This window comes from Arachis hypogaea, chromosome 5, assembly GCF_003086295.3.
Source record: "Arachis hypogaea cultivar Tifrunner chromosome 5, arahy.Tifrunner.gnm2.J5K5, whole genome shotgun sequence".
In the NCBI taxonomy this organism is placed as follows: domain Eukaryota; kingdom Viridiplantae; phylum Streptophyta; class Magnoliopsida; order Fabales; family Fabaceae; genus Arachis; species Arachis hypogaea.
In genome coordinates this window covers 56,043,032-56,052,990 of record NC_092040.1, presented here as the reverse complement: position 1 = coordinate 56,052,990, position 9,959 = coordinate 56,043,032, and positions in this window count along the sequence as shown.

The window sequence follows — 9,959 nt, the reverse complement described above, 5'->3', positions numbered from 1 at the left end:
ATACCACATGTATTTCCAAATCAAAGTATTGGTAGGATTAAATGTCACAATATCCATCCAAACTCCAATCCGGTCCAACATGAGAAAGCATTTCTAGCATGATCTCCTCATTCCTTTTCCAAGGTTCAGAGGAGATCCAATTATGGATAGCTTCTCTTCCAAGACAACTACCCAATTGGATTAAGTTCGAAAGCTTTCTAGCAAAATCAAGAGAAAAGAAAGAAGAAGAAGAATGAAAACTAGTATTAATCCATTGAATTATAACAGAGCTCCCTAACCCAATGAAGTGGGTTTAGTTGTTCATAGCTCTCTGAATGGAAATTGAAAATTGAAAGTGCATTGCAGTAAACCGAAATTATAGAGAAAAGGAAATTATGCAGAGTTACAGTACTCAAAGAGTGTGAAAAAGTTCTTTCTAACTTAAACTCTAAGCTATTTATGCACTTTCTTCAATTGGTCTTCAAGTCTTTGGATTTGGCTTTTGGCCCTTGTTGAAACAGATTGAATTGCCTCCCAATGTTGTTGAGGAGAGAGAGGCGCTCAATTGTGCAGTTCTAATATCAACGTTGGGTAAACGTTTTTCTGCAAACGTTGGGTCAAACGTTCTTAGGAAAAATGGATTTTGGGCGTTTTGACCAACGTTTGACTCAACATTGGGGTACCAACGTTTGCTTATTCACGCGTACGCATGGCACACATGTACGCGTGGCACACACGTACGCGTGGATGGTATATTTTACCACCTCAAACGTCTGCGCTGCCTATGCGTGTGCGAGTTTGGGAACAAAATGCACATCCACGCACACGTGTTATTGACGCGTGCGCGTGGATGCAAATTCCTCAATTCTAGTTTTGAAAAGTTATCGAAAATGTTGGGCTCAGCATTTGATTGGCAACGTTCCCTCCAACGTTGGCCTATCCACGCGTGTGCGTCACCTACGCGTGCGCGTCGACACGAGTTTTCAAACTCAAGAATCGAACCTCATATCGAGAATGTTGGGCTTAGCGTTGGCCTGGCAATATTCCCTCCAACGTTGGCCTATCCACGCGTGCGCGTCACCTACGCATATGCGTGGATCAATTTTTTTAATTTCTAGAGAGTAAAACATTGGAGGTAACGTTGGTGTACCAATGTTCCCTCTAACATTGGCACCAAAACTTTGCAGAGCCTTGCCCTTCCTCTCATTGTTTGAGGCAACATTGCTGGTCCAACTTTGGGCACCAACGTTGCTTCCTCTTCTTCATTCCATGGCCATTCTTCAACTTCTCTTCAAACCTTTCTTCACCTATCATCAACCAATATATGCATCAAAGCTTTGCTAAGATCACAAGAGATTGCATCATTCTTAACACAAAAGTAATTAATGCATAAATCTCATGAAAATGCATCAAATTAACCATGTTTGAATGAATCAAGGCATGTATGAAAATTTCATCCAAACACTTACTTATTTCTCAAAAAAGTGCACAAAACCTACTAAAACAAAAAAGGCTAGCGAAACTAGCCTAAGATGCCTTGGTATCAACAGGTCCCAGCACGTGACTTCATTAATGCAATTCCCTGGCAATGAATTTTGGGTCCCCAGAACCCAATCCAACTCTTTTCTAAAGCTATTTCAACCCTAATTCAAGAGGAGGCAAGGAGGAGCAATTAGTTTTAGATTTTTCCATGTTTTTGTCTTAGTTTTCTAGAGAGAGAAGCTCCCCCTTCTCTCTAGAATTTAGGTTTTCTTAGTTAATTTCTCTTTAATTTTAGTTTTAATTCTTGTTTAAGTGTAGTTTCATTTATGTTTCCATGCTTTATTGTCTTAGTTCTCATAGTTCTTCTTCTTAATTTCTCTTTTATGTCATTTTTTATTTTATGAACACTCTTGTAAATCTTAATTTTCTATTAATGCATTTTAATGTTTCTTTGTTCATTGTTATTTAATTCAGTTGTTATTATTATTTTCTTCCACTTGATAGCTTTAGATTTTAATTTGATTGCAATTTAATATGCTTTTATTTTGATAAAATACTTGGCTTAGTTTTTGCCTAGTTTTTCCTCACTCTTGGCTTGGAATTGAGGGCTTTGGTGACCTTGAGTCATTGTTGTCCATTCTTGATTGATATATTAGAGTAGTTAGTTGATTTGGTTTCCACTAACTCTAAGCCTTCCATTAATAGAGTTGGCTAGGAGTTGTGGATTGAGATCAACTATGCCTATTTGACTTATCCTCGATGTTAGGGTTGACTAAGTAGGATTAACTCTTCATAATCATCATATGTTTGTGGTCAATGGCTAGGATAGGCAACCTTGACCCTCAATCTTTGCCAAGAGGTTTCTTAGCATTTGAATTCCCCTTCTCCTTGATTAATTGCCTTGAATTTAATTGCTTTGATATTTAGTTATTGCGTGCTTACTTAATTTCTTGCTATTTACATTACTTGTTTCTCTTGCCATCAAAACCCCCACTTCCTCATAGCCAATAATTGAGTACCTCATTGCAATTCCTAGGGAGAACGACCCGAGATTTAAAACTCCCGATTATTTGATTTGAATTGTTTGATCTGAATTGTGACTTATCTTATTTTAAACTTCGATGTTGGTTGATTGTGGGTTTGGACTGTACTTTCAACGAAGGAATTCTATTTTGAGAAATTCTAGATCAACAATAAATCTCACATTAAGTTTTTGGCGCCATTGCCGGGGAAGTTGCAATGGTGTTATGTTATTGACTATTGTGCATATGTGAATATTGTGAATAGCTTGTTTTTGGTTGATTAGTTGCTTGCTTTTGTTAGTTGTTAGGAGTTTGTTTTAGTTTCTCCTAGTAGCTTTTGTTTTTATTTCCTCTTTGTTCTATGAATTCTCACCCCTTTGACTTGGAGTTTAGTTGTTATGATGTTCTAGGAAGTGTGAACCTCAATGATGGATTGAATCATAGATTGTGAGATCAATTGAGTGAGGAGCCATATGCCTCTAGGCAACCCTCTTGGCAAGAACCTCTTCCATATTCTTATAGCTGCTATCCAACTCTTGATGCATACTAATACCAATCAAACCCTCAACACTATGATCAACCTTACCCACAAGCCACATCACACTATTACCAAACACCTCCACATGAGCCTAACCTTTACCGATCATCCCATCAACTTTATGTGCCTCATGAACAACCTTATGAACCACACTTAGAGCCACCACAATTTCAATACCATTACCCCACACCACCTTAATACTTTCATCAATATCAACCACCTTCAACATATGAGGACCTTCTCCCAAATGATGAACCTCCTTTTTTCCCAACACCTTCAACGGAGGAAGCCTTCCAATTCTTCCTTGAAAAGCAAGAAGAGTATCAAAAGAGGCAAGCCAACATCATGGCTACCTTAGCCAGAGCCCTATCCCACTTAGCCTTACTACACTTTTCCAACAATTCAAGCACTTCCATGGATGAGAGCTTGGAACTACAAGGGAAACAAGAGGAATTAGAGCATGAGTTGCAAGAGGAGGAGGTTGAGATCAAGGAAATAGAAGAAGTGGTTGAAGAATTTGAAGTTGAACAAGGAAACAAGCTTGAGGAAGCTTGTCAAGAGGTGGAGATCATACAAGAAGCACTATCACCTCCTTCATTTAAGTGGGTAACATCCTTAACCTTGAGTTTCATTATTCCACTTGAATATGGTATGATTGAAAATGATAGTCAATGGTGCACGAAATTGTGATACACAATGGTGCCAACAACTTGGTACGCACAATTGTAATCTCAACTCTTTTTCACAACTTCGCACAACTAACCAGCAAGTGCACTAGGTCGTCCATGTAATAAACCTTACGTGAGTAAGGGTCGATCCCACAGAGATTGTCGGCTTGAAGCAAGCTATGGTCACCTTGTAAATCTCAGTCAGGCGGATTCAAATGGGTTATGGAGTTTTCATAATTAAAAGATAAATAAAACATAAAATAAAGATAGAGATACTTATGTAATTCATTGGTGGGAATTTTAGATAAGCGTATGGAGATGCTTCATCCCTCTTGAATATCTGCTTTCCTACTGCCTTCATCCAATCCTTCATACTCCTTTCTATGGCAAGCTGCATGTTGGGCATCACCGTTGGCAATGGCTACTTTCTGTCCTCTTATTGAAAATGGTCCAAATGCGCTGTCACCGCACGACTAATCATCTGTCGGTTCTCGATCATGTTGGAATAGAATCCAGTGATCCTTTTGCGTCTGTCACTACGCCCAACACTCGCGAGTTTGAAGCTCGTCACAGTCATCCCTTCCCAGATCCTACTCGGAATACCACAGACAAGGTTTAGACTTTCCGGATCTTAGGAATGGCCGCTAATAATTCTAGCTTATACCACAAAGACTCCGATCTTTCGGAATGGAGGCTAAGAGATACATGCTCAATCTTAAGTAGAACGGAAGTGGTTGTCAGTCATGCGTTCATAGTTGAGAATGATGATGAGTGTCACGGATCATCACATTCATCAGGTTGAAGTGCGAGTGAATATCTTATAATAAGAATAAGCTTGAATTGAATAGAAAATAGTAGTATAACATCCAGAATGTCTCTATGATCCGAAGATGTAAATACAATAGTGAAAGGTCCTATTTATAATGAAACTAGCTACTAAGGTTTACAGAAATAAGTAAATGATGCAGAAATCCACTTCCAGGCCCACTTGGTGTGTGCTTGGGCTAAGCATTGAGCTTTACACATGTAGAGGTCTTCCTTGGAGTTAAACACCAGCTTTGGTGCCAGTTTGGGCATTTAACTCCAACTTTTATGCCAGTTTTGGCGCTTTGATGCCAGAAAAGGGCAGAGAGCTGGCATTTTGACGCCATTTCACGTCGTCAAAACTCGCGCAAAGTATGGACTATTATATATTGCTGGAAAGCCCGGATGTCTACTTTCCAACACAATTGAGAGCGCGCCATTTGGAGTTCTGTAGCTCCAGAAAATCCACTTCGAGTGTAGGGAGGTCAGAATCCAACAGATTAGCAGTCCTTTGTCAGCCTCTGAATCAGATTTTTGCTCAGGTCCCTCAATTTCAGCTTCAAAATACCTAAAATTATAGAAAAATACACAAACTCATAGTAAAGTCCAAAAATATGAATTTTGCATAAAAACTAATAAAAACATCTCAAAAAGTAGCTGGATCCTACTAAAAACTACCTAAAAATAATGCCAAAAAGCATATAAATTATCCGCTCATCACAACACCAAACTTAAATTGTTGCTTATCCCCAAGCAACTGAAAACAAAATAGGATAAAAAAAAGAGAATATACAATGAATCCCACAGTATCAATGAAACTTAGTTCTAATTAGATGAGCGGGGCTTGTAGCTTTTTGCTTCTGAACAGTTTTGGCATCTCACTTTTTCCTTTGAAATTCAGAATGATTGACATCTATAAGAGCTTAGAATTTTAGATAGTGTTATTGATTCACCTAGTTTAGTACGTTGATTCTTGAACACAGCTACTTTATGAGTCTTGGCCGTGACCCTAAGCACTTTATTTTCCAATATTACCACCGGATACATAAATGCCACAGACACATAACTGGGTGAAACCTTTTCAGATTGTGACTCAGCTTTGCTAAAGTCCCTAGTCAGAGGTGTCCAGAGTTCTTAAGCACACTCTTTTGCTTTGGATCACGACTTTGACCACTCAGTCTCAATCTTTTCACTTGAACCTTCATGACACAAGCACATGGTTAGGGACCGCTTGATTTAGCCACTTAGGCCTGGACTTTATTCCTTTAGGCCCTCCTATCCATTAATGCTCAAAACCTTGGATCCTTTTTACCCTTGCCTTTTTGGTTTAAAGGGCTATTGGCTTTTTCTGCTTGCTTTTTCTTTTTCTTTTCTCTTTTTTTTGCCATTTTGTTTAACTACTTTTTCTTGCTTCAAGAACCAATTTCATGATTTTTCAGATTATCAATAACATTTCTTTTTTCTCATCATTCTTTCAAGAGCCAACAACTTTAACATTCATAAACAACAAGATAAAAAATATGCACTGTTCAAGCATTCATTCAGAGAACAAAAAGTATTGCCACCACATCAAAATAATTAAACTAGTTTCAAGATAAAATTTGAAATCCAAGTACTTCTTGTTCTTTTGTAATTAAGCACATTTTTCATTTAAGAGAGGTGAATGATTCATGGAGTTATTCATAGCTTTAAGACATAGACACTAGACACTAATGATCATGTAGTGAAGACACAAACATAGATAGAACCTACAACATAAAGCCAAAAAATAGAAAAATAAATAGACAAGGAGATTAAGGAATGAGTCCACCTTAGTGAGAGTGGCGTCTTCCTCCTCTTAAAGAACCAATGGTGCTCTTGAGCTCTGGTGCGCGAAATTGTGAACAATACTTTTCACAACTCTCATAATCCCCGGTCATGAACCCCAAAAACTTGGTGTTCAATACCATGGCATTACACAACTTCGCACAACTAACCAGCAAGTGCACTGGGTCGTCCAAGTAATAAACCTTACGCGAGTAAGGGTCGATCCCACGGAGATTGTTAGTATGAAGCAAGCTATGGTCATCTTGTAAATCTTAGTCAGGCAAACTCAAATGGATATGGTGATGAACGCATAAAAACATAAAGATAAAGATAGAGGTACTTATGTAATTCATTGGTAGGAACTTCAGATAAGCGCATGAAGATGCCTTCCCTTCCGTCTCTCTGCTTTCCTACTGTCTTCATCCAATCCTTCTTACTCCTTTCCATGGCAAGCTTATGTAGGGTTTCACCGTTGTCAGTGGCTACCTCCCATCCTCTCAGTGAAAACGTTCCTATGCTCTGTCACAGCATGGCTAATCATCTATCGGTTCTCGGTTAGGCCGGAATAGAATCCAGCGATTCTTTTGCGTCTGTCACTAACGCCCCGCCTGCTAGGAGTTTGAAGCACGTCACAGTCATTCAATCATTGAATCCTACTCAGAATACCACAGACAAGGTTAGACCTTCCGGATTCTCTTGAATGCCGCCATCAGTTCTAGCCTATACCACGAAGACTCTGATCTCACGGAATGGTTGGCTCGGTTGTCAGGCGAGCACTCGGTTGTCAGGCGATCAACCATGCATCGTGCAATCAGGAATCCAAGAGATATTCACCCAATCGAAGGTAGAACGGAGGTGGTTGTCAGTCACACGTTCATAGGTGAGAATGATGATGAATGTCACGGATCATCACATTCATCAAGTTGAAGAACAAGTGATATCTTAGAACAAGAACAAGCAGAATTGAATGGAAGAACAATAGTAATTGCATTAATACTCGAGGTACAGCAGAGCTCCACACCTTAATCTATGGTGTGTAGAAGCTCCACCGTTGAAAATACATAAGAACAAGGTCTAGGCATGGCCGAATGGCCAGCCTCCCAATGATCTAAGATAGCATAAAAATGAAGGTAGCTACCAAAGTCTCTATCATGATCTAAGAGCTAGATGTCCAGAGATGAAAATACAATAGTAAAAGGTCCTACTTATAGAAAACTAGTAGCCTAAGGTTTACAGAATTGAGTAAATGACATAAAAATCCACTTCCGAGCCCACTTGGTGTATGCTTGGGCTGAGCAATGAAGCATTTTCGTGTTGAGACTCCTCTTGGAGTTAAACGCCAGCTTTTATGCCAGTTTGGGCGTTTAACTCCCATTTTGGTGCCAGTTCCAGCGTTTAACGCTGGGATTTCTGAGGGTGACTTTGAACGCCGGTTTGGGCCATCAAATCTTGGGCAAAGTATGGACTATCATATATTGCTGGAAAGCCCAGGATGTCTACTTTTCAACGCCGTTGAGAGCGCGCCAATTGGGCTTCTGTAGCTCCAGAAAATCCACTTCGAGTGCAGGGAGGTCAGAATCCAACAGCATCTGCAGTCCTTTTCAGTCTCTGAATCAGATTTTTGCTCAGGTCCCTCAATTTCAGCCAGAAAATACCTGAAATCACAGAAAAACACACAAACTCATAGTAAAGTCCAGAAAAGTGAATTTTAACTAAAAACTAATAAAAATATACTAAAAACTAACTATATCATACTAAAAACATACTAAAAACAATGCCAAAAAGCGTACAAATTATCCGTTCATCAAGCTCCTCTATGTCTCTTCCTTGCCTTTGTTGCTCCTCCCTCATAGCTCTTTGATCTTCTCTAATCTCATGGAGAATGATGGAGTGCTCTTGGTGTTCCACCCTTAATTAGTCCATGTTGTAACTCAAGCTTTCCAAAGAAGTGTTGAGTTACTCTCAATAATTGTGTGGAGGAAATTACATACCTTGAGGCATCTCAGGGATTTCTTGATGAGGGACTTCCTCATGCTCTTACTGTGTGACATGAATGGGCTCTCTAGTTTGCTCCATCCTCTTCTTAGTGATGGGCTTGTCTTCTTCAATGAGGATGTATCCCTCTATGACAATCCTAGCTGAATAGCAAAGGTGACATATGAGATGAGGAAAGGCTAATCATGCCAAAGGTGAGGACTTGTCAGCCACCTTGTAGAGTTCTAGAGGTATGATTTCATGAACTTCTACTTCCTCTCCAATCATGATACTATGGATCATGATGGCCCAATCCACAGTTACCTCAGATCGGTTGCTAGTGGGAATGATAGAGCGTTGGATGAACTCCAACCATCCTCTAGCCACAAGCTTAAGATCGGTATTCTTAATTGAACCGGGTTGCCTCTTGAGTCTCTTTTCCATTGAGCTCCTTCTACACATATGTCCATGAGGACTTGGTCCAACCTTTGATCAAAGTTGACCCTTCTAGTGTAGGGGCGTGTGTTTTCTTCCATCATTGGCAAGTTGAATGCTAGCCTCACATTTTTCGGACTGAAATCTAAGTATTTCCCCCGAACCATTGTAAGCCAATTCTTTGGGTTTGGGTTCATACTTTGATCATGGTTCCTAGTGATCCATGCATTTGCATAGAACTCTTGAACCATTAAGATTCCAACTTGTTGAATGGGGTTGGCAAGAACTTCCCAACCTCTTCTTTGGATCTCTTGTCGGATCTCCGGATATTCGCCCTTTTTGAGCCTAAAAGGGACCTCAGGGATCACCTTCTTCTTGGTCACAAATTCATAGAAGTGGTCTTGATGGACCTTTGAGATGAATCTCTCCATCTTCCATGACTCAGAGTTGGAGGCAGTTGCCTTCCCTTTCCTCTTTCTAGAGGCTTCTCTGGCCTTCTCTGGCCTTAGGTGCCATAAATAGTTATGGAAAAACAAAAAGCAATGCTTTTACCACACCAAAATTAAAATATTTGCTCGTCCTTGAGCAAAAGAAGAAAGAAAGATGTAGAAGAAGAAGAAAATGGAGGAGATGGAGGTTGTATAAGGTTCGGCCAAGGGTAGAAGAAGGTGGTTGTGAGGTGTGAAAATGAAGGAGTGAAGGGGGGTATTTATAGGGAAAAAAGGGGGGAGTGGCCGAAAGGTTTGGGTAGGTTTGGGAGGGAAATGGTTTTGAATTTTGAAGGTGGGTGGGGGTTTTTGGGAAAGAGTTAAGGAAGTGATTGGTGAAGGGTATTTGGGGAAGAGATATGGAGGTGATTGGTGAAGAGTATTTGGGGAAGAGTGTTGTAGAAAGGTGTGAAGAGGAGAGAGAATGAGTTTGAGGTTGGTGGGATCCTATGGCTGAGGGGTCAAGGAATTCTAATCCCTGCTCCAATTGGGTGTTCGAAACTCCTTAGACTGCAATTCTAACGTTTAAATGCCATTCTGCTACCCTGTTCTGGCATTTAAACGCCAGCTTTCCTTCCTGTTCTGGCATCTAAACGCCAGTTTGTTGCCCTATTTTGCCGTTTAAACGCCAGTCTGGTTCCCTATTCTAGCGTTTAAACGCCCAAAAAGGTGCCAGATTGGGTGTTTAAACGCCCATTTTGCTACCCTTACTGGCGTTTAAACGCCAGTAAGTCCTTCCTCCACGGTGTGCTGTTTTCCATGC